This window comes from Chiloscyllium punctatum, chromosome 20 (assembly GCF_047496795.1).
Source record: "Chiloscyllium punctatum isolate Juve2018m chromosome 20, sChiPun1.3, whole genome shotgun sequence".
Taxonomy (NCBI): Eukaryota; Metazoa; Chordata; class Chondrichthyes; order Orectolobiformes; family Hemiscylliidae; genus Chiloscyllium; species Chiloscyllium punctatum.
In genome coordinates, this window is record NC_092758.1 from 36300583 (window position 1) to 36327975 (window position 27393).

The 27393-nt window shown below is 41.3% G+C and overlaps 1 long non-coding RNA gene across 2 annotated transcripts; it reads left to right on the top strand.

The window, feature by feature from the left end:
* On the top strand, positions 1-27393 carry LOC140492039 (uncharacterized). Of its 2 annotated transcripts, none has more exons than XR_011963476.1 (3): positions 1-61; positions 23358-23511; positions 26362-27393. It is a non-coding gene; the product is annotated as an uncharacterized lncRNA (long non-coding RNA). The 2 variants fall into 2 exon arrangements; XR_011963477.1 differs by lacking the exon at positions 1-61 and adding an exon at positions 168-221.

Below are 27393 nucleotides of genomic sequence, written 5' to 3' on the forward strand. Positions count from 1 at the left end.
GTGCAGCCCATTTACCATGTGATAGGGAGAGTGCCGCAGGTGATGATCCACATCAATTCAGGTAATGTAGCTCCTGTTTGTCTTGCCACTCAGCAACAACTCACGTCTAATTAGCCACCACTTGACTTATCAAGAGGACATTGTTATGTTATAGTAACGTTATATTTTTCAGAACTCCTAATGTCTATGTTCCCAAACAGAAGGGAAGGAGAGTGACAGTGGTGAGTAGGCTGGATTAGCAGGCAATTAGCTGCTTTCCTATTCTGAAAAGGCATTACTACTTCAGATCGAGAAATGGCTTTAATTAATTGGTCTCCTGACAAGGGTTTCCTATTTGAAGAACTAAAGGAGAGAAATTCCTTCAATCATTACATTTATCTCACATGAAACTGAATATTAACATGGATGACTTCATGAATCTCACACTAACAAAAGGAGTGTATCTTTATTGTCAAAGGTATTCTAAAGCTGGTCATTCCAAAGCTGGTTAGAAATATTTAAAGGAATGCTTGCTCAGCTCACTTTAGTATTGGCTGAGATTGCTAGCACTAAGATGGGTTTCAAGGAGCTTAGTAAATGACAAAGGGGTGGACAGGCAAAATTGATGTGGTTAGTGAGTTCCAGAGAGTAAGGAAAACTTGTCTCCTTCATTGTCAAAGAAAGGAGAATTTACAGGAGGCCTGGTGTGGAGCACAGTGTATGAGAGAGAAAGTTTTTTCTTCCTCTCTTCATGTTGGCGAACTGTTTTTTTGAACCAGTAAAGTCCATGTGCTGTAGGTAGACCCATAATGCCATTTGAGAGAGAATTCCAGGATTTGGACCCAGTGACAGTGAAAGAACGGCGATATATTTCTAAGTCAGGTGGGTGAGTGGCTTGGAGGAGAATCTGCAGGTGATCCCATGTATCTGCTGCCCTGATGCTTCTAGATGGAAGTGGTCACTGTTTGGAGTTAAGGCGCAAGTTAGGCAAAGGAGAGCTAGTGGACGTAATCCATTTGGATTTCCAGAAGACCTTTGACAAGGTGCTGAACAGGAGGCTGCTAAAAAAGGTAAGAGCCTATGATATTAGAAGGAAGATACTGGCATGAATATATGATTGGCTGATTGGCAGAAGGCAGAGGTTGGGATAAAGCTGTCTTTTTCAGGATGGCAGTAAATGATGAGTGGAGATCCGCAATGCTCTGTTTTGGGACCACAACTATTCACCATATACATTAACAATGTGGACAAAGGAACTGAGGATATTGTTGCTAAGTTTGCGGATGACACAAAGATAGATGGAGGGACAGATAATGTTGATGAAGCAGGGAGGCAGGAGAAGACTTTGGATAGGCTGGAATTGTGGGAAAAGTGGCAGATGGAATACAATGTGGGAAAGTGTGAGGTTATGCACTTTGTTAGGAAGAATTGAGGCACAGACTATTTTCCAAATGGGGAAAGACTTTGAAAAGCTGAAGCATAAAGGGTCACAGGAATTTCTTAAGGTTAACTTAAGAAATTCATTCCAAATATTCATTCCAAGAGGGCTGGAATACAAAAATGGAAAAGTACTGCTTAGAATATACTATATAACGCTATGGTCAGATTGCATTTGGAATATTGTGAGTGGTTTTGGGCCCTATGTTGAAGGAAAAATGTGTTAGCACTGGAGAGTCTAGATGAGGTTTACAAGAATGATCATGTGGATGAAGGACTTGTCATATGATGAGTGATTGAGGACTCCAAGACGGTAGTTGATGGAGTTCAGAATGATGAATGGAGGTCTCATTGAAATTTGTAGACTATTGAGAGACCTGGGTAGAGTGGACATGGAGAAGATGTTTCCACTCACAGGACAGACTAGGATACAGCCTTTAGAACTCAGATGCCAAATTTCTTCAGTCAGAGGTTGGTGAATCTTTGGAACGCATTGCTGCATAAAGCTGTGAAAGCCAAGTATTGAGTGTGTTTAAGACAGGGACAGATGTGTTCTTTATTGGTAAGGGGAACAAGGGATATGGGAAGAAGACAAGACCATGGGGTTGAGAACCTATCAGCCATGCCTGAATGCAGGAGCAGACTTAATGAGCTGAATGGTCTAATTATTCTCCTGTATCTTATGTTCTTTGGGAAGATACTGACTAAGGAGATTTTATCATGATCGCCATCCTTGGATATGTCCTGTTTCACTGGTAGGACAGACCCAGCAGAGGTGGAGGTACAGTGGAATACAGTTGGTAAGGAGTTGCCCTGAGAGTGCTCAACATTTCCTCTGGATCCCTTGAAGTTTTATGGTTTCAGATTAAGAATGAGGAAGAAAAGCTCCTGCAGATTATACATACTGTCTTTCCTAGGCTGATGAATCAGTATTCCTCCACATTGAAAAACACTGGCAGAAGCAGTGCAGCTTGTAGGTAGTACACACTGCTGCTACTGAGTATCAACACTAGAGGGAATGGATGTTTGTGGATAGAGCCAATCAAGTGAGATGCTTTGTCCTTGATGGTGTCGAGTTTCTTCAGTCTTTTTTTAGAACTACGCTCATCCAGGCAAATGAGGACTGCTGACTTGTAGATATTTGAGAAGATTTGTGGAGCTGAGTTATTGCTGCAGTATTCCTAGCCTCTGACCTATTCCTGTAGCTACTGTATTTAATGTGGAGGCGATAGCCTATGGCATTATCGTTAGACCATTAATCCAAAAACTTGGGTTTGAATCCCACCATAACAGATGGTGAAATTTGAATTAAATTTTTAAAAAAATGTCTGGAATGTTTCTATCCTTCCTTGGCTGATGACTCAGTATTTCTCCATGTTGAACAACACTGGAGGAAACACTGAGCATGATTAGGGCACTAAATATACTCTGGGTGGGGATTTGATTAGATGATTCGATTATCTACAGTGTGGAAACATGCCCTTCAGCCCAACAAGTCCACACCAACCCTCCAAAGTGAAACCCAACCCCCATATATTTACCCCTGACTAATCCACCTAACACCACCAATGGCCAATTCACCTAACCTGCACATCTTTGGACTGTGGGAGGAAACCGGAGTACCTGGAGGAAACCCACGCAGACACGGGGAGAATGTGCAAACTCCACACAGACAGTTGCCTGAGGCGGGAATTGAACCTGGGTCCCTAGTGCTGTGAGGCAGCAGTGCAGACCACTGAGTCACCGTGCCACCCCTCCACAAATCTTCTCAAGCATGTACAAGTCAGCAGTCCTCATTTGCCTGGATGAGTGCGGTTCCAAAAAATGACTGAAGAAACTTGACACCATCCAGGACAAAGCATCTCACTTGATTGGCTCTATCCACAAACATCCATTCCCTCCACTATTGATACTCAGTAGCAGCAGTGTGTACTACCTACAAGATGCACTGCTTCTGCCAGTGTTTTTCAATATCCAACATCAAAAGTAGCTCAGCAGCTGCAGTACTGATTGAGCAGGTTGGATCCTAAAGGACATAGCATTTAGACATAGGAGCAGGTGATGAGGGAACCAACAAAAGAGAAAAACATTTTTGGCTTCATACTTACCAATCTGCTGGCAACAGTGCACCTGTCCATGACAGTATTGGTAAGAGTGACTACTTTGTGGAGACAAAACTCCACCTTGACATTGACAATACACTCCATCATGTTGTGTGGCCTTACACAGTGCTAAATTGGACAGATTTTGAATAGATCTAGCAACTCAAGATTGGGCACCCACTGAGGTACTGTGGGCCATCAACAAAGAAGAATTGTATTCCGATTTGCAAGCTCATGGCCTGGCAGATCTTCCATTCAATCAATACCAGCTCTTCCAGCACATTTACAACACTGGAATATACCTGACACTGTGGAAAATTGCCCAGGTATGCTCTGCACACAAGAAGCAGGACAAATCCAATTCAGCCAGCTACTGCCCCATCGGTCTACTCTCGATCATTGGTAAAGTGATGGGACTTGTCACCAACAATGTTATCAAGCAGCACCTAGGAGAAAGTGAGGACTACAAATTCTGGAGATCAAAATCAAAGAGTGTGGTGCTGGAAAAGCACAGCCAGTCAGGGCACATCCGAGGAGCAGGAGAGTTGACGTTTTGAGCATGAGCTCTTCATCAGGAATGGGTGGGGTGCCCAAAGGGGCGGAGAGTTAAATAGAAGGGGGGAAGGGCTGGGGGGAAGGTGTTTGGGAGTGCGATAGGTAGATGAAGGTGGGGGGTGAAGGTGATAGGTCGAAGAGGAGGGTCGAGTGGATAGGTGAGAAGGAAGATGGACAGGTAGGGCAGTTCAAGAGGGCGGTGCCAAGTTGGAATGTTTGATCTGGGATAAGGTGGGGGAAGGGGGAAGAATTGTCTGTCTCTTATTGGATATGGTCATTGCCTGGCATTTATGTTGCATGAATATTACTTGCCACTTATCAGCTGAAGCCTGGATATTGGCCAGAGCTTGTTGAATTTGAACATAAACTGCTTCATTATCTGAAGATGCTGCCTGACCGGCTGTACTATTGAGCAGCACCTGCTCAGCTATAACATGCTCAGTGGAGCCCACTTTGGGTTCTGCCAGCACCACTCAGTCCTAACTTCATTACAGTGTTGGTTCAAGCATGACAAAAGAGCTAATTCCAGAGATGAGGTAAGAGTAACAGCCTTTGACATCAAGACTCCATTTGACTGAGCGTGGCATCAAGGACCCCCGAAGAAGGGCTTATGCCCGAAACGTCGATTCTCCTTCTCCTTTGATGCTGCCTGACCTGCTGCGCTTTTCCAGCAACACATTTTTAAGCTCTGATCCCCAGCATCTGCAGTCCTCACTTTCTCCAATAAGAGACAGACAATCTAACTATCACTCCTTGTCATTCAATGGTGTTGCTATCAATGAATATACTATCAACACCCTTGGGCTACCATTGACCAGAAACTCAACTGGACTCGATACATAAACACAATGGCTACAATAGCAGGTCAGAGGCTAGGAATACTGTGATAAGTAATTCACCTCCTGATTCCTCAAAACCTGGCCACCATCTACAAGTCACAATCCAGGAATGTGATGAAATACTTCCCACTTGCCTGCAGCTCCAACAACACTCAAGAAGCTTGACACCATCCAAGACAAACAGCCCACTTGATTGGCACCACATTCACAAGGGTCCACACTGTCCACCAGGAACAGCAGTGTCTACTATGTACAAGATTCATTGCAGAAATTCATCAAAGATCCTTAGACAGCATCTTCCAAACCCACAAACATCCATCTCACAGGACAAGGGGACCAGATAAATGGGAATACCAGCTCTTATAAGTTCCTTAAGTCATTCACCAACCCTACTTGGAAATGTATTACTGTTTCTTCACTGTTGCCTGGCATTCCCTTCCTCCAAGCATTGTGAGTCAACCTACAACATGTGGACTGCAACAGTTCAAGAAGGCAGCTCACTGCCGCCTTCTCAAGGGCAGCTGGGGATGGGAAACAAAAGATAGCCAGTCAGCAATGCCCACATCTCATGAATGAATAAAACAAAATGCAAAGTCAGGGAGGATTAAGGCTGTGAACAAATTAAAGGTGAAATCAAAGATATAATGAAAATTTCTGTTTTGGTTCTGATGCGTATTCACTGATTATTTTGGCTGCACATCACCTTATGCAACCTCAACATTTGTTTGATCCTGAGCTAAGTTTTATACCCTACTTCCCATCAGCACCAAGTCCACTTGATCCATTCCATAATATTGATATTTCCTCCTCTGTTGAAACACTTCTATCTTTTGAGACAATCCTAACTAGAAAGGGAAACTAAAAGAAGAGTTATAGTTTCTGAGGACACTAAAACTAAAATTGTGATTGGAAGCGTAAATATCTAGGGAAACTACACAATATATAAAAAAGGGCACAGAGCCACCTATACTTGGAAAAAAAAATAGTGAAATGCAACAGTCTGAAAAAGACTTGGATTGATACATGAATAGGAAAGACTTAGTGGGATATGGGCAAGGAGCAGGCAGGTGGGACTAGTTTATAGTTTGAGATTATGTTTGGCATGGACTGGTTGGACCAAAGTGTCTGTTTCCTTGCTGTATGACTCTATAAGGGCTAGAATTTTTTAAAAGTTGCAAATAGGTGTCAAAGCTGTTTCTGTTACTTAAAGGCAACATTGGTGAATCTACACTATCCCGATTGTCATAAGCACAGTTATTAGCTTTGTGCAGTTAAATGATTCATTATTTAGAATCAAAGAATCCCTACAGTGTAGAAACAGGCCCTTTGGCCCAACAAGTCCACACTGACCCTCTGAAGAATAACCCACCCAGACCCATTCCCCTACACTATTATCCTCTATTTACCCTGACCAATGCACCTAACCTACATATCCGGGAACATTATGGGCAATTTAGCATGGCCAATTCACCGAACCTGCACATCTTTGGATTACGGGAAGAAACCAGAGCACCCAGAGGAAACCCACGCAGACACATGGAGAATGTGTGAAGTTTGCACAGTCAGTTGCTCGAGGCTGGAACCAAACCTTGGCGCTGTGAGGCAGCAGTGCTAACCACTGCGCAACAGTGCCTTCTTTAAGCTAAATATTTTAACTGATTTTTCCAAAATAAGTTTTGAGGTGTTTTGCCTCTAGCAGGGTATTTTTGTGTAATACATCAATACTCATTATTTCCCATAATGTAAGAATGAGATGTGGGTTACAAGGTATTGAATAATTTAACAGAACCACTACAAAGTCTAAAGAAAGTAATGAAACCAGACAGACCATATGACATCTACCTAGGCACCAAAAATGACAATGGGAAAGACAGCTTTGTGACCCTGATAGGTCACTCCTACCAATGTCTGGAGGCTGTGCCAAATTTGGGAGAGCTGTCCCACAGGCGAGTCAAGCAACAGACTGACACTGTTTATAAGGCTAGATTCCATGAGTATTTCTATGTTCCCAACACAATCATCACTACATATGTTCTGTTTCACCCAGAGACCAGACTGACTAGATATAGCAGTGCAGTGGCACACTGTCAAGTGGGATTGCCCGGAAACCTTCAACTTTGACTCTGGACTCCATGAAGCCTAATAGCAGGTCAAACAAGGGCAAGGAAAGCTCCTGCTAATTATCACTTATCTCATACCCCCAGCCTCACAACATCCTTAGTTGATAAATTAGTACTTCTTCATATTGAACACCACTTGAAAGAAGCAGTGAGGAAGGCAAAAACACAACATACTCTTGGTAGGGGATTTCTAAGCTCGTCATCAAGAGTGTATTAGTAGCACTACCGCTGACTGAGCTGGCTAAAATCGTAAAGGACACAACTGTTAGATTGGCTCTGTAGTTGTTAGCGAGGAAACTAACTAGAGGGAAAAATCTGCTTGATCTCATCCATACTAATCCACTTGTTGTAGATGTGTCCATCCATGACAGCATCAGTAGAAGTGGCCACTGTACAGTCCTTTTAGAGACTCATCCCATCTTCATATTCATATATTAGATGGGATAGACCGAGCCATGTCCTTAAGCCAAGCAATTCCAGCATAACTATACAACTAATATTTGCCCAACAACGTAGAAAATATCCAAGGAATGTCTTAAGCATAGAAGCATGCCAAATCTAAACTGGCAAATTGCAACTCAACAGTTTACTCTCATTAGCAAAGTGATGGAAGGTGTTGTCAATACTTGGAGCTTGCTTAGCAAGAATGTGCTCATTGACACTCAGTTTGGGTTCCACCAGTTCCATTTAACTCTTGACCTCCATTACAACCTTAGTCTAAACATTGTCAAAAAAGCTACTGTCAAGCTGAGTTAAAAGTAATTGCCCTTGACATCAAGGCTGCATTTGATTGAGTGTTGCATCAAGGATCCATAATAAAACTGGAGTCAATGGGAATCGAGGGTAAATCTCTTCACTGTTGGAAGATATATCTGGCACAAAGGGAGAAGGCTGCAGTTGTGGAGTTTAATCAGCTCAGCCCCAGGACATCACTGCAGGAGGTACTCAGGGGAGTGCATTAGGCCCAATCATCTTCAGCTGCTTTCTCAATAACCTTCCTTCCACAAAGATTAGAAGTGGGGAATGTTCATTGTGCAATCATCAAATGTCCAGCACGATTTGCGACTCCTTAAATATGACAGCATTTGCTCATCTGTAATGAGGCCTGTGCAACATTCAGGTTTTGCCTGATAATTGACAAGTACAGATTCCTTACAGTGTGGAAACAGACCCTTCGGCCCAACAAGTCCACACTGACCCTCTGAAGAGTAACCATCCAGACATATTCTCCTACCCTATTACTCTACATTTACCCCGACTAATGCATATAACCTACACATCCCTGAACAATATAGCAATTTAGCATGGCTAATTCACCCAATCTTTGGGAGAAAACCAGAGAAAGCCCACATAGACACAGGAACAAAGTGCAAACTCCACTCAGACAGTTGCTCAAGGTTGGAATCGAACCCACGTAGCCCTGGGACCGTGAGGCATCAGTGGTAACCACTGAGCTACCATGCCACCCCAAAACATTCACATTACACAAGGGTCAGACATTGACAATCTCCAACAAGAGAGAATCTAACCATCCCCTTGACTCTCAATGTTATTTCCATCACTGTATTTGTCCACTGTCAACTTCCTGGTGGATACCATTGCTAGAAACTGAACAGGGCCAGCCATATAAATGTGTCGATGAGAGCAGGTCATGGATTAAGAACTCTGCAGAGAGAAGCCTGCCTCCTACCTCCCGAAAATCTGTCCATCATCTGCAAGGCACAAGTCAGGATTGTGATGGAATACTGCCCACTTGCCTGGACGAGTACAGCTCCAACAACACATAAGGAGCTTGACACCATTCAGCACACAGCAACCCACTTGACTGACACCCCATCTACCACCTTCAATGTTTAGTCTCCTCACTACCAATTGTACAGTGGCTGTAGAATATACAGTATACAAGATGAACTGGAGGAACCCAACAAGCTCCTCTGAAAGCACCTTTCCAACCCATGATTTTATAAACTTGCAAGGAAAGTGCAGCAGATGCACAGAAATGCCATTTTCAAGTTCTCCTCCAAGCCACACATCAAACTATCCTGGAAATATTTCATCACTCCTCTGCTAATCAAAACTCTAGAACCTCTTACATAACAGCACTGTGGGTGTACCTATACCTGAAGATTTGCAACAACTAAAAAGGCAGCTCCCCCTAATCTCAAAGGCAATTAGGAATGGGAAATAAATGCTGGTCAAGCCAGTGATGCCCACCTCACATGAACAAATTTTAAAAAAAGCTTTTATTGCAGCTCTCAGTTTTATTCTGATGTTAGATTCACAAACATAGAAATGTTTGTGCTTGTATGGGGCTATTAAAAAAAATACTTCTATCAACCTGTCTTGCTTCAAATGGCCTGATTTAAAATGGCATCTGAAACCTTTATATTCTCCAATCACACCCTTTGATACAGTAGTGATGTCATGAATGAGTCTCTTAAAGGTTTAGTGAATGTAAGACCTAACAGAAATTATGATGTTTTAACTTTTTCACACCATGTGTATGTTCTGCTGTTAATTGACTCCATACAAGTAAAAGTTAAAAGCAATTTTAATTTATTGATTTATGATTGGCTGCTTGTTGACAACTTGGTTTCACTACAGATGCCTGGTGGGAATCCCTTGTACAGATGCTATTAACTGCAGCATTGTTGCATGTTGAAAGGGGGAGATATTGAAAGAGTTTGCATACTCTAGGTTAGCAGCTTGTGGCCCTTACTTTACTCTGACTGCAAATATCAAGCCTTTGGCCTTGACTTGAAATCTATCCATGAGTGTCTCTCTCTCTCTCTCTCCTAACTGTTCCACATCAAAATTCTGAAGTGAATCTTTGCTTTGTTAATTAGTTTAAAGGGTTTGGACAAATGGCAGCATTTCATAAGGCAAAAAAAATTCTTTGCAGGTGCGTATTCTGAGTTATGAGACTCATTAAAGTTCAGAATAATTATTTTAAAATTGTTTAAAGCATTCCTAGGCACTCAAGGAATTTAATGAATCTGCAGTGCTTTATTTAGCTTCTGATGAAACTCATTTTTCAATCAGCCTTATCTGTATTTTGTAACCTGAAGTTTATGGTCTGTCAAATTGTTATTTATCTGCTACTTGCAGAGGTTAGGAACGTATCATGGTAATTGTTTCTATTCCAAGTGTGCATCTCTTCAGTAAAATAGTTCATTTTAAATCCTTAGTCCAGCTAACTGATTATTTTGTTCATAAGGTCAATCAAAAATTGCTTAAATTGGTAAGTGGCCCTTTGCACTGGGCTTTAGACAAAATGTATAGTGTGCATCTGGGAATTATACTGCTCCTGAAAATAGATGTGGGGATCACAATACATGATTGCTTCTGATGCAGGCAGTACGCCAACTTCATGCTGTCTGCTAATTTGTATGAAGTGTGTGCAGGCAGCGCCAAACATGCTATTCAGCAGCTACACGCCTCAGCAGGGCTCCCAATATTGTTTGAGACTAGTTTCATTACTTAAGTCTTCATTATTAAAGGCAGTCTGCACATCCTAAAAGACAGGTGCGTTTGGACTGGAGCAGGTGCTGGAATTGTGCAAGAGATCTGAGCAGGAAGAAGAGTCAATCATGGTACAAAAAAAGTGGAAGACAGTACATCCCAAGATTCTCAAGTGCTTTACTGCACAATTTCGAAAGGAGGTGGGTAACTTTTGCAGCAGTGTATCTGAGAGGTTAGGAACTTTTGGGGTCAAGGTAACATTGCCATAGTCTTACCAGACTATGGACTGTTTTCACATTAAAGAGAGACAACTGGTGTTGGTTTAACCTGATGGTCACCATGCCTCAAGCAAGGGGAGAGTTTGACAAACTCATGGTAACTTCAGCCAGTGCATCGATTGAACTCACGCTGTTGGTGTCACTCTGTATCGGAAACCAGCCATCCAGCCAACTGAACTAGCTGTGATTTGGGAAGTTGAATAGCCACCAGTTGTAGTCTATTTTGGTACTAATGTCACAGGGATGAGGTCCTAAAGAAATTGATTTAGAGCTAGGGATGAAACTACCTCAAATGTAAAAAGCTCCACATTCCACTCGTGTCAGGCAAAACTGAGTGCTTGAGTACTCAGAGATGCTCAGTTCCACCAGTGCCACTCAGCTCTTGATCTCATGTCTATGTATGAGCTAAGGCTGTAATAAAAGCTGAAATCCAGAAGTGAGAAAAGAGTGTATGCCTTTGACATCAAGAAACCCTGGCAAAACTGGAGTCAATGGGAAACAAGGGGAAAGCTCTCCACTGGTGACAGTCATACCTAGTGTGATGATGCTGCTCCTTTAACAAGGTCATGCTGTCCTTGTTTGTTTTCTCTCAGAGAGGTCATAAAAGCAATGATTCCAAAAAGTCTAGGTTTGAAGGGTTTTAGGGCCAGTTTGATAATAGCGAACAGATACTGCCTCAGGAAAAAAGGCTTTCAAGTTTAAAAACCCCACTTGTACAATGAAAAATGAGAGGCCAGTTCTCCCAGCTCAGCATTTCTCTGGTTTGGTTTAGCTTTTAGCAGTCTGGCTATTTGCTGAATGTAGGCATCAGTTTTCAGGCTGCTGCTCCAAGAAAGAGCGACATGGAAAAAGGTGTTCATGCTGAATCTCTCTGCTATCTCTCGCTCCTGTAAGAGCCTGTGTTTGACTTTACTTTCTTTTGCCAAGGGGTCTTTATGGGGATAGTTGCGAGAATTTGGAACAGCATCATTAAGTTGGAATAGTCTGTTGGGTTTTTGGTATGGTTAAGTTATTTGATATTCTATTCTCTTTTGTTTGTGTTTCATGTGGCAATCTTGCAAATAAATTCTGTTTTATTTAAAACTAAGTGTTTGGGCCAGCTGCATCACTCCTGGAATGTCCACTGTATATCTGCTCAAAACAACTAGCAAAGATAGGGTCCAGACTCCTTTCTTGAAATGCTTTGAGGGGGGCTGGCCTGGTCCATAACATTAGCACAAAGGAAGGTGGTTGTGGAAATTAATCATCTTTCTTCCAGGATATATCTATATGAATCCCTCAGGAGTGTCCTAGGCCCAACAATATTTCATCAATGTCCTTCCCTCCATCACAAGATCAGAGTGGGGATGTTTGCTGATGATTATGCAATATTCAGCAATATTTGTTACTCCAGACACTGAACCAAATGCAGCAAGACCTGGAGAAGAAAAGTTTGGGGGTTGACAAGTGCCACTCAAATCCAGGCAATGACCATCTCCAAGGAGAAAATTTAACCATCACCCCAACATTCAATGGTGTTAACATCACAGAATCCCTGATTATCAGCGCTCTATGGGTTACCATTAATCAAAAACTAAACTGGATCAGCTATGTAAATGCTTTGGTTCCAACAGCTAGGATTAGGGATCCTGAAGTGAGTCATTCACTTCCTGTCTCCCCAGCTTGTCCATCATCTATAAAACACAAGTCAGCAATGTGATGGAATATGCCCAATTTTCTTGGATTAGTGCAGCTGCAATAGCACTCAAGAAACTAGATACCATCCAGGACAAAGCCACCTATTTGATTGGACCACAGCCACAAACATTCACTCCCTGCACCACTGACACTCAGTACCAACAGAAATGCACCAAGGCTGATTAGTCAGCACCTTCCAAACCCATGATCACTATCAAAGAACAAAGAACAAAGAAATTTACAGCCCAGGAACAAGCCCTTTGGCCCTCCAAGCCTGAGCTGATCCAATTCACTGTCTTAAATCTATCACCCATTTCCTAAGCATCTGTATTCCTCTGCTCCCCACCTACTCATGCATCTGTCCAGATGCACCTTAAATGAATCTACTGTTCCCTCCTCTACTACTTCAGCTGGCAACATCCTCCAGGCACATACCATCCTCTGTGTAAAGTACTTGCCACATGTATTCCCCTTAAACTTTTCACCTCTCACTTTGAACACATGACCTCTCATTATTGAATCCCTCACCCTGGCAAAAAGATTATCTCTATCTACCCTGTCTATACCCTTCATGATTTTGTAGACCTCAACAGGTCCCCCCTCAGTCTCCTTTTTTCTAATGAAAACAATCCTAACCTACTTAACCTCTCTTCATAGCTAGCACCTTCCAAACCAGGCAACATCCTCGTAAACCTTCGCTGCACCCTCATCAAAATGTCCACATCCTCTTGGTAATATGGCGACCAGAACTGTACACAGTATTTTAAATGCGGCCGAACCAAAGTCTTGTACAATTTTAACATGACCTGCCAGCTCTTATACTCAATACCCCATTCCATGAAAGCAAACATATCATATGCCCTCTTGACCATTCTATCCACCTGTGCAGCCATCTTCAGGGTACAATGGACCTGAACTCCCATGTCTCTCTGCTCATTAATATTTCCCAAGGCTCTTCCGTTTACAGTATAGTTCGCTCTAGAATTAGACTTCCCAAAATGCATCCCCTCACATTTGCATGAATTGAACTCCATCTGCCATTCTCTGCTCAACTCTCCAGTCTATCTATATTCTCCTGTGTTCTTTGACAGTCCCCTATGCTTTCTGCTACTCCACCAGCCTTTGTGTCATTTGCAAATTTACTGATCAGACCAACAGTGCCCTCTTCCAGATCATTTTTGTGTACCCCAAACAACAGTGGCCCCAGCACTGATCCCTGTGGAACACCACTGATTACCTTTCTCCATTTCGAGAAACTCCCTTCAACTACTATTCTCTGTCTCCTGTTGCTCAACCAGTTCTTTATCCACCTAGCTAGAACACCCTGCACACCATGGGGAACCTTATCAAAAGCCTTACTAAAGTCTATGTACATGACATCTATAGGCCTTCCTTCATCTATCAACTTGGTTACTTCTTCAAAGAACTCTATTAAGTTGGTAAGGCATGATTTCCCCTGCACAAAACCATGTTGCCTAACACTGATAAGCCCATTCTTTTCCAAATATAAATAGATTTTATCCCTCAGTACCTTCTCCAGCAACTTTCCCCACTGACGTCAGATTCACTGGTCTGTAGTTACCTGGAACATCCCTACTACCTTTCTTGTACAGGGAGACAACATGAGCAACCCTTCTGAGCACCGGCACCTCACCTGTGTTTAAGGATGCTACAAAGATATCTGTCAGGGCCCCAGCTATTTCCTCTCTTGCCTCCCTCAGCAACCTGGGATAGATCCCATCCGATACTGGGGATTTGTCCACCTTAATATCCTTTAGCCTACCCAACACCTCTTCCCTCCTTATGTCAACGTGATCCAGAGTAAACAAACTTCTGTCTGTAATCTCAACATTCATCATGTCCCTCTCCTCAGTGAACACGGAGGCAAAGTAATCATTGAGAATTTCACCCATTTTCTCAAGTTCAACATACAACCTTCATTCCTTATCATTTAGTGGACCAACCCTTTCTCTAGTTACCCAATTGCTTCTTATATATGAATAAGATTGGGATTCTCCTTAACTCCACTCACTAAAGTTATTTCATGACCCCTTTTAGCCCGCTTGATTCTTCATTTAAGATTGGTCCTACTCTCACGATATTCCTCCAAGGCCCATTCTGTTCTTAGCTGCCTGGACCTGATGTACACTTAGCTTTTCCTCTTGGCTAGTTGCATGATTTCTCCTGTCATCCATGGTCCACGAATCTTGCTTTTCCTATCCTTTGTTTTCAAAGAGACATGCCTATCCTGCACTATCTTCAATCTATCTTTGAAAGCCATCTAGAAGGGCAAGGGCAGCAGATACATAGGAGCAGTACCACCTGCAAGTTTCTCTCGAAGCCATTCACCATCCTGACTTGGAAATATATCACTGTTCCTTCTATGTCACTGGGTCAAAATCCTGCAACTCCCTTCCTTACGACATGTGGGTTCATCTACACCAAATGGATTGTAGCGATTTTAAAAAGTAGCTTTCCACCACTTTATAAAGGGCAATTATGGATGGACAATATATGTTGCTGAGCCAGCAACATCCATAACTCATGAGTGAATAAAAAGAAAAGTTAGCTTGTGTTTTGTGTTACTTCAATCAGCAGTGTTGATTTAATAGGCTGGTATGTGCAATTAGTTTCCTGAGTTTTCTTTGTACCACAGTTGATGTGGTATCACTTGACCTGAACAATCCCATTTTGGATCAGCCTGTCCCAATTGCCTATTCTTCTAACCGAGAGGTAGTGACACTACCACTACACCAAAGACCCTTAAGTGTTTATGCATGACAACTACAAAGTAGTCGATTAGGGTTAATTAACCCCAGAGATATCTACTTTTGGTACCAGACGTAATTTGAATTGATTGTCCAAGTCCATTTTAAGTAGATCAAAGGCATTCATTTTATTCAATGACGCTTCGTATCCACTGGATGAATGAATTTCAAATATCTTTAGTAGTATGTGCTCATTCTAATTCCAATTGTAAACCAAATCCTTAACAATATCATTGCTGTGAAAATAGTTATAACCAACAGTTCTAAGAAATAAACTTAGAGTTCATTATCAAGTTATGGCTACATTATTACTTTAGATATTATTATTAAATAAAGAACAGTACAAATATAAGGAATTCAGGTACTTTAAAAAATGCTATCAAGACATTGGAATCTTAAGATGGTAATATATTGTAAATATTGCACAGGTAGAAACAATACCTTATTTTTGTTGGGGTGGATTGCCAAAATTAAGGTACCAATTTATTTTTTTCTGCCTCTTACTTTTCATGTTATTTTTGTTTAATGAAATATTAACATAATTCAATACAGAACCAATATCAAGTATATCTCTAGATGGATAGGAGAAAAATGGAAATAAAAACAAAAAGTGTAATAAGAAAAAATGGTGTTGTTATTGTGCTATGCTAAGGCATTTTGCAATTGCATATGATCAGAAGGGGAAGTATACGTATATCAGAACTATTCGCACTAAACTGCTGTAGTACAAGAATACTGAAGCAGAAGAAATAGTCTTAGTTTTAGTGAAAGAGATTACAAGTATCTTTGCCTTATGGAGGGTTTTAACTTGTGAATATGGTTATTCAAGTTTATAAATGTGGAAGCGGAGAAATGAAAGCTCTGCATCTTGGATTCCATGCTGTGCTATCGCTATAAAATACCACCTGCTGGAACTCCTTCCAGCTGCTGCCAGACTAGCAAAACCATGTCCACTCCTTGGGTCTGAAATTGATTTACAACAGTATGACAAAAAAGTAAGAACAAATCAGCAATCCAGTTTACACCCACCCAATTTTCTGTTCCATGGATATCAATGTACACAAGAGATAAAAACTTCCTCTACCATCACAGCTCATGAATAATACAGTGCCTTTCCCCAATTTCCATGGAATGCAAACTGCTGGATCCTTTCACACAGATAAATTGAAAGCTTTACTATGGAAAGATTTGCAACATTTAAATCTTTGCAGCGTAAGCTATTTACTTTATCAAAGCGTTGTTTATTTTGTCTTTGGCAAAACTTGGGTTCCAACATTCTACACTCAGGCCTTCATTTTCACAGGCCCCTGGAATCCCACCTCCAATCCTCCTTTATCCCACCCAATACTGTCACAGTGTTGATAACAGCACAGAGCAGACAACAGCATGCAATAATATAGTTTACATGTGCCCAGCATACATCACTGTTACACATTCAGACCATGAAACATCCTCTCCTCTTTTAACATGAACTGCCACATTGGCAGAGGATGAAAGGTAATGTTGCATCTTGTAATCAGTTTCATGTTAGGTAATTTCTAACCATTCAATAGTCAGTAGTTAATTACTAATAGTACTCAAGTGCAAGTGATCAGTGTGCAATGTTTGGCTGAATGGAAGGGATATGTCTTCTGAAAGATGAAACAAATTAAAATTCCAAATATGTTTTGGTTACAATTACCCCACAGAGAATAATTTTGTATGTAAACATTTGTGCAATTAAAAACAGTTCTTAGCATTTATCCATTAATCTGGATCTTGCAAACATACAATGAGCAGGAGTGGAAGAAAGTGAGGACTACAGATGCTGGAGATCTGCTGATAGGGTAGAAGCCCTTCCTGATAAAGGGCTTATGGCCGAAATGTCGATTCTCCTGCTCCTTGGATGCTGCCTGACTGCTGTGCTTTTCCAGCATCACACTCTCGACAATGAACAGGAGTAAACCATTTGCTCCTTGAACCTAAGTCACCATTTATTAAGACCATGGTTGAACTGACTGTAAACTCAAATCCACATTTTTGCCTGCATTGATAAATTTCTATCCCCTTGCTTATCAAGAATCTAGTCTCCTGTTTGAAAAGTATTCAGAACGCTGCTTCTACTGTCTTTTCAAGAATAACTAAAAACAATCCATGGTCCTCTCAGAGAACAATAACTCCTCATCTGTTTTAAATCTGCATCCCTATCTTTGCTAAACAGTGCCCTCTGGATTCTTCCATAAGAGGTATCATCCTCTCTACTTCTAACTTGTGAAGACCCCTCAGGATCTTATGATAAAATCAAGTCACCTCTTATTCTTCCAAACACAATGGATACCAGCCTAACCTGTCCAATCCTTCTACAAAGACAACCTGCCCACTCCAAGTATTAGTCTGGTAAACCTTTCCTAAACTGCTTCCATAGCATTTATATCCTGATAAGGCAACCAGCCCATTCCAGGTATTATTCTGGTAAAACTCTGAACTGATTCCAATCAAATTCCTCCTGAAATAAGTTGACCAGCACTGTATTTGGTAGTCCAAATGTGATCTCATTAGTGACCAGTGAAACTGAGGCACATTTCTCTACTTTTGTATTTAATATCCCTCACAATAAATAAAGTTTTATTAGCTTTCCAAACAATGGTTGTATACAAATATTAATTTCGTAATAGTTCATCGGAGACTTGATCTGAGCGTGACAAAGGCTGAACGAGTATGTCTGGAAATTTGGCTTAAAGTGGGCATTCAGAGCAGACAGGCAAATGAGGTGCTTTAAATAAGGTTTGCTGAAAGAAGTAAAGTTTTCAGAGTAAGATGAGCGTGGTAGAGGATAAAAGGCATGAACTGAGAGACATGTCTGCGAAAAGATTCATGGCAGAGTAATCTCACAAACGTGCACAGTGTAGGCACCTGATTGGTAAGTAGGATTGGTGAATATTTCTCGTTTTAGAGTAAAATATAAGGTTATCAGTTTGTGTCTTGGTTGCTAGTCTTTTTTTCCACTCCTGGTTTCTTAAAAATAATTTAAATTTAATGATACTAATATTAAAAAAATATAAAGAGCAAAAGGTTCTTTGTGTGTAAAGAGCAGGGATATTACAGTAATTCACAAACAAAATACAACAATGATTGTAGGATGTACAATGTGTTGTTACTGCAACATATGGGAGCTGCTGGACACCAAGCTGATCCAGAGTGAACACATTAGTCATGAGCATTTGCAGTTTGCGGAGCTTCAGATCAGACTTTAGGAGCTGGAGTCCCAGCTGCAGACATTCCACACAATCAAGGAAGGTGAAGTACCTGGACATTTTGCTCCAGGAAGTAGTCATGTGCCTCAAGTTAGATAACTTAAGTTTGGTCTGTGATCAGGGACAGAAGGGTGTGACTCCAGGTGAAGCAGGTATGAAAACCAACAGAAAATGATCATAATTAAAAGAGGGAGAATAAGCTGAGTGTAAACTAGCATGAAATATGGCAAAGAAGAGCAAGAGCGTCTTTAAATATATGAACAGAAAAAGAGACCAAAGCCAACACTCGCCTTGTAAGAATAAGACCGGGGCAATAATGATCGAACCAGGAATGGGAGTTCAATAAGTACTTCGCATCAATGTTTATGGTAGAAGATGCTAATAACTTTCTACAATACTAAATGATCAAGGGGAAAAAGGTGGGGACAAAAGGAAAGATGATAACTATCACAAAACTCTACAAGGGAAACTATTAAGACGATAGGCCAATAAATCAACTGCATCCAGGGAGATTTAAAAGGAAATAGTTACAGAAATATTAGATATGAATTTCAATGCTAGTATAATGTCAGGTGTGTAAGCCATATGTACAATAACTGGCAGATCATATAGCATAACCTTTCATTTGTTCACAATAAACAAGGTACTGACTGTATCCAACCTGACACAATAACACTTTTTAATGTTAGATTTGATTCTTACATTGGACAACATTTTCTGGACAATCTTGAATGTGTGAGGAACTATGCTAACAACTTTAGGATTGTCGGTTGGCTTACAGTAAGATGACTCTGCATGAACTGGGAACTACATTTATTAATACACAAGGCCCTGATCTTTACAGACAAAAAGAAATTATGCACTTACTGTGCCTGGTTCAACTCAACAAAATAGATGATAGTTATTTGCTGTTTCATTTCTCAAAGCATTGTCCTGACCAGTCAGAGTCAATCTACCTAGCTTAATAATTAAATAAAAGCTTGGCTATTAACTGCCAATCAGCATTAATGGGTGCATTTTCCAAGGAAATGCTTCTGCTGAAGATCACTTGCCAACCAATCAGCCACAGTCCTCCCTGCATTGCAAATGTTTATTTTCCTTTGAATGCTTATGTATTTATACGAAAAGTTCTGATAAGTGCAAGATGAAAAGCTAAATGTGTCTTTTTTAAGCAATACTTTTTGTATTTGTATATTCAACCTTGCAATTCAAGCACTAGGTCATTAAGATCCCTCTGCACCTCACAGCACTGCAATTTCTCAAATTTTGGATAATATGATTGTTTTATTCTGCAGAAAATGGACAATTTCACATTTTTCCACTTTGTACTCTGCTTGCCAGATTTTGGCCACTCACAACTTCGATCTTTCTATAGCTTCCTAACCTCTTCAAACTTGTTTTCCTTTCTGTCTTTGTGCCATTAACAGATTCATTAACTATACCTTCAGTCCTTCATTAATTTCTTTGATATAAATTGTAATCAGTTGAGGTTCCAACACTGATCCCTGTAGCACACCATTCATCACATCTTGATGACCTATTTATGCATTTGTTCAGCTTCCAATTTGCTAGCTAATCTTCTATTCACGACGATATGTAACTCCGTACACCATGATCTTTTATTTTCCACCAATTCCTTCTATATCCTTAGGAAATATTGCTTTCTCAAGGAGCTCCCAATAGGTTGGTTAAAAATGATTATCTTTTCATAAGACCATATTGACTTTGCCCAATTATCTTGAACATATCAAAATGCCTTGCTATAAAGTCAATAATAACTTTTAATGCTTTCCCTATGACAGATGATTAGTAATTGCCTTGTATTTCTGTCTCCTTCCCTTTTTGAATAAATGAGTTACTTTTGCTATCTTCAATCTAATCAGATCTTTGCTGAATCTAGGAAATTTTGAAAAATCAATGCAAGTATTTAGAGTCATAGAGTCATAGAGATGTACCGCATGGAAACAAACACTTCAGTCCAATTCATCCATGCTGACCAGATATCCTAAATTAATCTAGTCCCATTTTCCAGCACTTGGCCCAGCACTTCCTTTCAACCCTTCCTATTCATATACCCATCCAGATGCCTTTTAAATGTTGTAATTGTACTAACCTCTACCATATGCTCTGGCAAATCATTCTATGGACCCACCACCCTCTGCATAAAAAGGTTGACCCTTACATCCCTTTTAAATCTTTCCCCTCTCACCCTAAACCAATGCCCTCTAGTTCTGGACTCCTCCAACCCTGGGAAAAGACCTTGTCTATTTACCCTATCCATGCCCCTCCTGATTTTATGAACCTCTATAAGGTCACTCCTCAGCCTCTCTCATTCCAGGGAAAACAGCTCCAGCCTATTCAGCCTTTCCCTACAGCTCAAACCCTCCAACCCTGGCAACATTCTTGTAAATCTTTTCTGAATCCTTTCAAGTTTCACAACATCCTTCCTCTTGAAGGGAGACCAGAATTGCACATGATATTCCAAAAGTGGCCTAACCAGTGTTATGTACAGCCGCAACATGATCTGCCAACTCCTATACCCAGTGTACTGAATAATAATGGAAAGTATACTAAATGCCTTCTTCACTATCCTATCTACCTGAGATTCCACTTTCAAGGAATTGTGAACCTGCACCCCAAGGTCTCTTTGTTCAGCAACACACCCTGGACCTTACAATTAAGTGTATAAGTCCTGTCCTGATTTGTCTTTCCAAAATGCAGCCTGTCACATTTATTTAAAGGAGGATGAAATCCAGGAGCACACAGGGACTTGTCAGATGTCAACTCCAATTTACTCAGTACCATTTTTGCTAGTGATTGTAATTTTCCTGTGTTCCTGTCTCCCTTCCATTTCTTTAACTCGAGCTATTTCTGTGATGTTACTTGCATCTTTTAGTTAAAAGTGATAAAAAGACCTGTTCAATTCACTTTCCATCTTTGTTTTCCATTTCAATTCTCCAGAATCATTTTCTGTAGTACCAACACTCGTATAGTTAACCCTTTTAAATATTTGAATTGAATCTGACAATTTTCGCCAAGACCGAGTTGACTCAGGTTTTGAAGGTTTATCTCTACAAGGTCTAGTGAGTTCACTGTATCTTACCAAATTCATCCATTAATCACCTATCCGTCTCTTTTAGCATCTCCCACATCCATTTTCTGCCCCATTTTACCACACTTCATTCACACAACTGGCCCCTCATGACTATCCTCTGAAACATCAGTATCCTTCATGCCAAAACCATCTTCAAAAGGCTGCTGTGTACTTGGCCAAGCACTGGCACTCCAGTATTACCCCTCACTGGTAACATCATGGTACAGAAGCCACAAAACCATATTGCCCATAGCACATAACTGGTCTAGCTGACACTCCTTCACACACACAACCCCATTCTTTCATCCTTGTTGCAGTTTAACAATGATGCCACACAGGTTACCTGTCCTTAGCTATCTAAACTCTCGCTAAGGCAATGCTTTCCTGCCCCAAATCCCACACCTACATCTTGTTATTGACTAATCAAGGGAACACCACAAATAGGCGATCAATTGACAAATCCAAGCATGAGCTTTTTGTTACACAAAGCAAAAGCTGATAGAGGCTAAAGTTCACTCCCACAATTCAAGCCAGGTTGACATAATGAGCAATAACCATTCTACAATCCATGATGATCTGCTACACCCAGCTTTTATCTATTGGAAGTGGCTGTCAATGAGGTTCTGTTTGGTATGTAGCACCCACTCCAGCCAAGATCTATCATGGAGAATGGCAGCTTCCTCCTGCCTAATGTCTGTATTCTACTCCTCAGAAGACTGCTCCCTTGCCTCCAGTTCCTCAGCATCTAGCACATCACCTTGTTGCCCATGCCAATTGTGCTGAAATCACTGCAGCAGGGAGTTTGCAAAGTACTCTGTCTGGGCTAACTGGAGGCCCCTCCAATCAGCAGAACCACATCTTCACCATCCCATTTAGGTGCTTCATCACAGGCCTTAGTCAGTGTCTGTGCCAACATGGTGAAGGTGCTGTACCAGCTGAGTGACCAACACAATGCAACAAAAAAGGATTTGAAGCATGGATGGCATTAAATGGGAACTTTGTATCAGTTAGGGAGTTGTGCAAGGGCACCATGTGTATCCCTTATTCTCCTGGAACCAGCATTACAAGTAACCCATGCCTTCAAAATCACTAAGTAGGCAAGAGTGCACAAGAAATTAGGAGTCGTGGCAGCTGCTGTAGGTGCACATTTCCAGATAGTGGGTACAGTGATCACAGGTAACCTACACATTGATCAAGTGGAAATCACTCTTGTTGATGTGTTCCACCAATTTTTGATAGGATCCTTTTAGTGCCATGTGGATATGATCAACAGCATCCTGCACCTGGAGTAACCCAGTTTGGTTCACAAATCCTACATTTGGGCTGCAGCACTGACCTTGCCATTGGCGAGTGAAATGAACTTGTACAGCATTGCAAAAAATGGTGTTGGTCCCTGTCATGATGTATTTGTGTGTGTATATAACTGAGAGATCCAACAGAGGTCATCTGTCAGTTCCTGGACTGAGCCAGACACACAGATGTTCAGAGTGGTAATGAACTTCACAGTCACGGGGAGCGGGTAACAATCCCTGACTCCTACAAAGCTCAAACCTTGCTCCAACAGTTAACACAGCTCCATCACAGTATTCTGGAACATACAAAGCCTACATTGGCACTACACCTCTCTTATCTCCAAGAAATAGACTCTAGGCCAAAAATGTCTGGTACTCCTGCTCACTCCATGTAACCTGAGGAGCCCTGTAGTTGTGACTGCTCCCTGGGCTGGATGCTCCTCATTCTCCTGAACTTGCTGGATGCTGCTCCTAGCACTGCTGCCAGTCCTGCTTCTTTTGAATCTGTCTTTACCTTTTAGGTAGCAAGACACAGAAAGCAACTTGCCACCAGTAGCTGAGCCCATTGGTCTAAGTGGAAATTTGGAACAGAAGGAGCAAAAGAGTTTCTTACACCTTGGAACAGTCTTTAGTGGCAAACCCTGCAGATGAGGGCTGAGCACACTTCACCATCAGGTGAGACATTCTACAGCCAGATAATGGGGAAAGTCTCTTTTTGTCCAGCTATCTTCAGGCTCAGCCTGTGCAGCAACTTGGTAAAAGTGGTGTATTGGCTGAGAGACCACTATATCATTGAGAAGGGATGTTATGAAGATGTGGGTGTAATCTGCCTGCATATTCCAACACATCAGCTAGCTTGGATGCACTTGTTCCTCAACACCTCATTGCATTCAATGACAGACCATTGTTACATTCACATGATAGACGATGGTGAAGTTGAGTGGCTCACACAGGACATTTGGAAGTTTTCTTCAAATTGTTGTTCCTCTTCAGTTAGCGTTGGCCTGTTGGAACATCATTGCAACTAATTTCCACATTATTGAGATCTCTTTAAATTTGCAATCACCAATGGCACACAGCGAGTTTCCTTTGACCAACATCTTACTTTCATGCATTTGCTACAATATCTCAGAGTCCAGCAAACAAAAGTAAATCCTGTGCTTTCACATACCAGTCTGATTCTTTTTCTGTCTAACCGGGATGTTGTCCCTGCTATTGTTACCACTTTGCATCTAAAGTAATGGTGGGGATGGCAGCTCACTGTCAGCACTGGGCTCCATCTCGTCACCAGGCACTCCCCACCCACGACCAAAGGCCTCTTGTCTCTTATTATGTTGCACTCCCTTGATAGCTCATTTCAACCCATTCTTCCACCATGAAGACCCTTCACATACAACTGTCTCCTGCTCCTGAATCCTAGTATTACACCTTAATAGCACCTGCACTGTTCCCCTATTCTCCCCCTGTAGAGACCATGGTGGCGATCATTGCCGCTAAGGCCCCCTTCCATAGCCCACCACACCTTCCGATGCTCTTCTGCATGCCTCCCATTCAGCTCAAGATTCCTCTGTCACTGTGTTAACCCGAACTTTCCAAAACCAAGTCTTAACTCCCTCACCCATTCTAGCAGTGAACTCCCTGCTATCTCTACAAGCCCCCTCTGAAACCTACTTAACAATCGACTGAATTATAGTTGACCCAATCTCTGACCATCTTCAAAAAGCATTCTTTAGATGCCATAGATGGGCGGCATGGTGGCTCTGTGGTTAGCACTGTTACCTGACAGCACCAGAGAGCTGAGTTTGATTCCAACCTCAAGCGACTATCTGTGTGGAGTTTGCACATTCTCCCTGTGTCTGCATGGGTTTCCTTCGGGTGCTCCTGTTTTCTCCCACAGTCCAAAGATGTGCAGGTCAGGTGAATTGGCCATGCTAAATTGCCCATAGTGTTCAGGGATGTCTAAGTTAGGTGCATTAGTGAGGGGAAACATAGAGTAATATTGTAGGGCAATAGGTCTGGTTAGGATCCTCTTTGGAGGGTCAGTATAGACTTGTTGGGCCAAATGGCCTGTTTCCATACTGTAGGGATTCTATGATTAAATGATTCTATGAATCCCTACAATGAGGATGCAGGCCATTCAGCCCATTAAGTTTCACCAACCCTCCAAAGTGCATCCCACCCAGACTTTCTCCCAACCCTATCCCCATAGCCCTACATTTCTCATGGTGACACCTATACATCTCTTGACACAATAGACAGTTTAGCATGGTCAATCCACTTAACCTGTACATCTTTGGACTGTGGGAGGAAATCAGAGTACCCAGAGGAAACCCATGTAGGCATGGGAAGAATATGCAAACTCCACTCATCTGAGGGTGCAATCAAACTCGGGTCCCTGGTGCTGTGAGGCAGCAGTGCTAACCACTGAATCACAATGCTGCCACATGACTTGACTTGACCTCTGACCACTGTCTGTTCAGCTCCACAACTAATAGTACATGATTCTCCTGACTGCTGGGCCTACAGAACTGAGCACTGCCCACTCTGCAGACTGCAATTGGACAGTTTCCCTGACTGTAAGCGTCCCAAACTGATGGCTGATTATGGCAAAGTCCCTGCACTGTGTACCGACCATGCCTGTGATTGATAGTAATAGGACCCCTGACTGACCACCCTCCCATCCCTACCCTCTTTGACGGAACTGAGGTTTAACCACAACCAGTTCCCAACATGGCCATTTGTTTTTATAACGGATAAAAGATGGAGTGGAATGATCACAACTACAAGACGGGCTTTGCAGGACTTGTCCAGTTCAGTCACACATCTTGTGATAGGCCACTTCACTCAGATCCCTATGAGATTATGCCCATAATAAGCCTTATACCAGTTTATATTTTCTTTTGTACTCTAATGTTTTCCTCCTTTTATTTCTTTTTTTGTTTATTATTTTCTGTTCAATGTTCTGCCCTGCCACATGTCTTTGCTCAACTAAATGGGTTTAATGATGTCAGCTACTGTGTCTCTATTGACCTATCCTTTAATCTAACTTAGCTTCCACTTTACCTGTCTTTCACAGGGCCCCCATTAATGTACCTGTGCAAGTTTGAAAAAGTATCACACCCAATCTTCTCTATCTCAATCTGAAGTAAAATCCAATCATGTTATGGTCCCTGCTCCCAGGAATGCATTCACTATGAGAGCTTTAATTAATCTTATCTCATTGCACAATGTCAGGTGCCTGCTCTCTGGCTCCAAAGCGTCTTGTTCTGAGAACTATCCTGAAAACATTCCATGAACTCTTCATTTGGGTCACATTTACCAACCTAACTTTTCTAGTCAATATGTAGATTAAAATCTCTTGTAGATATCATTGTGCTTTTCTAAAAAGATCCAGTTTAGAATTTATGAACAAGTATTTGACACATCCTATCATTCCCTAATGGTCAACTGCATGCTTTTAAATTCACATTATTGAATACAGATCAGTAACATGAACCTGCTTGTTATTTTGTCTCTACACTCTAGATCGCAGAGACAAATTTCAGTACATTTCCATAATGCTGGATGGATCAACTAACTCACACAAACCAGGATCACATGTTGGAAACTTCAAGTTTTGGACTGAGGATGACTGACAGAATTGTGTTTATGTTTATAGGAAAACAGATTGGTTTAATCCTTGAATATCCAGTAATGATAGCAGTGAAGAGCAATGAAAACAACAAAACCATTACATCTAACTAACATCTGCCACATAGTTCAGCACTTGGCGCAAGTGGTATGTTTAAGAAATACCTCAAATTAACTCGTTCAGAAGAAATATAATCTCCTATTTATGCAACAAATCATTATCACTAATAGTTTTTGATTGCCATTAGGTATCTTTTCGCATTTTCAAACAATACAAGTTCCAAAATCTTAATCAGGAAACAGGAATGGAAAGAATGTAATAATCTGAGTGGGAATGTTTCAAACTTTGAGAACTTGCCTAATCCAGAATGTGGAAGAGTACACAAACATAAGTGGCTAACAAAACAGCTCAACTGACAGGCGAAGCATAATAAAACAAGCATTTGCAAAAAGCAAACAACTCAACTGATCAGAAGCAACACATTGTGCAACTAATTATGCATGGTGCTTGATCTAGACAAAAATGAGTTGTTATTTCTCACACAATTTAGGAATCAAAACATAAAATATACTCCTGAATTCTTTGGATTTAACCTGCCTTTATTTTTCTCATCCTTTCATGTAATGTTTTGTGGTATGATCCCAAACGTAATGGAAATTCTCCAAAGCCAATGATAAATAGCCTTTCATCATTGATTCGGCCTATATGGGCTCTCAGCTTATTGCAGTCACACCAAGATTCAGTTATTGTCTTTTTTTAAATACACCTGTACAAACAAAAAAAAACAAGCAAAACAAATTTTACAAATTGACATCCTATCCTTGTGTTTTGTTTTTTTCCACATTAACGTTCTAAGCATCTTTAATCCACTATGTCTAATAGTTTCTTAGAACTTGTTCCTTCCTGAATAAAACAAATCACGTAGC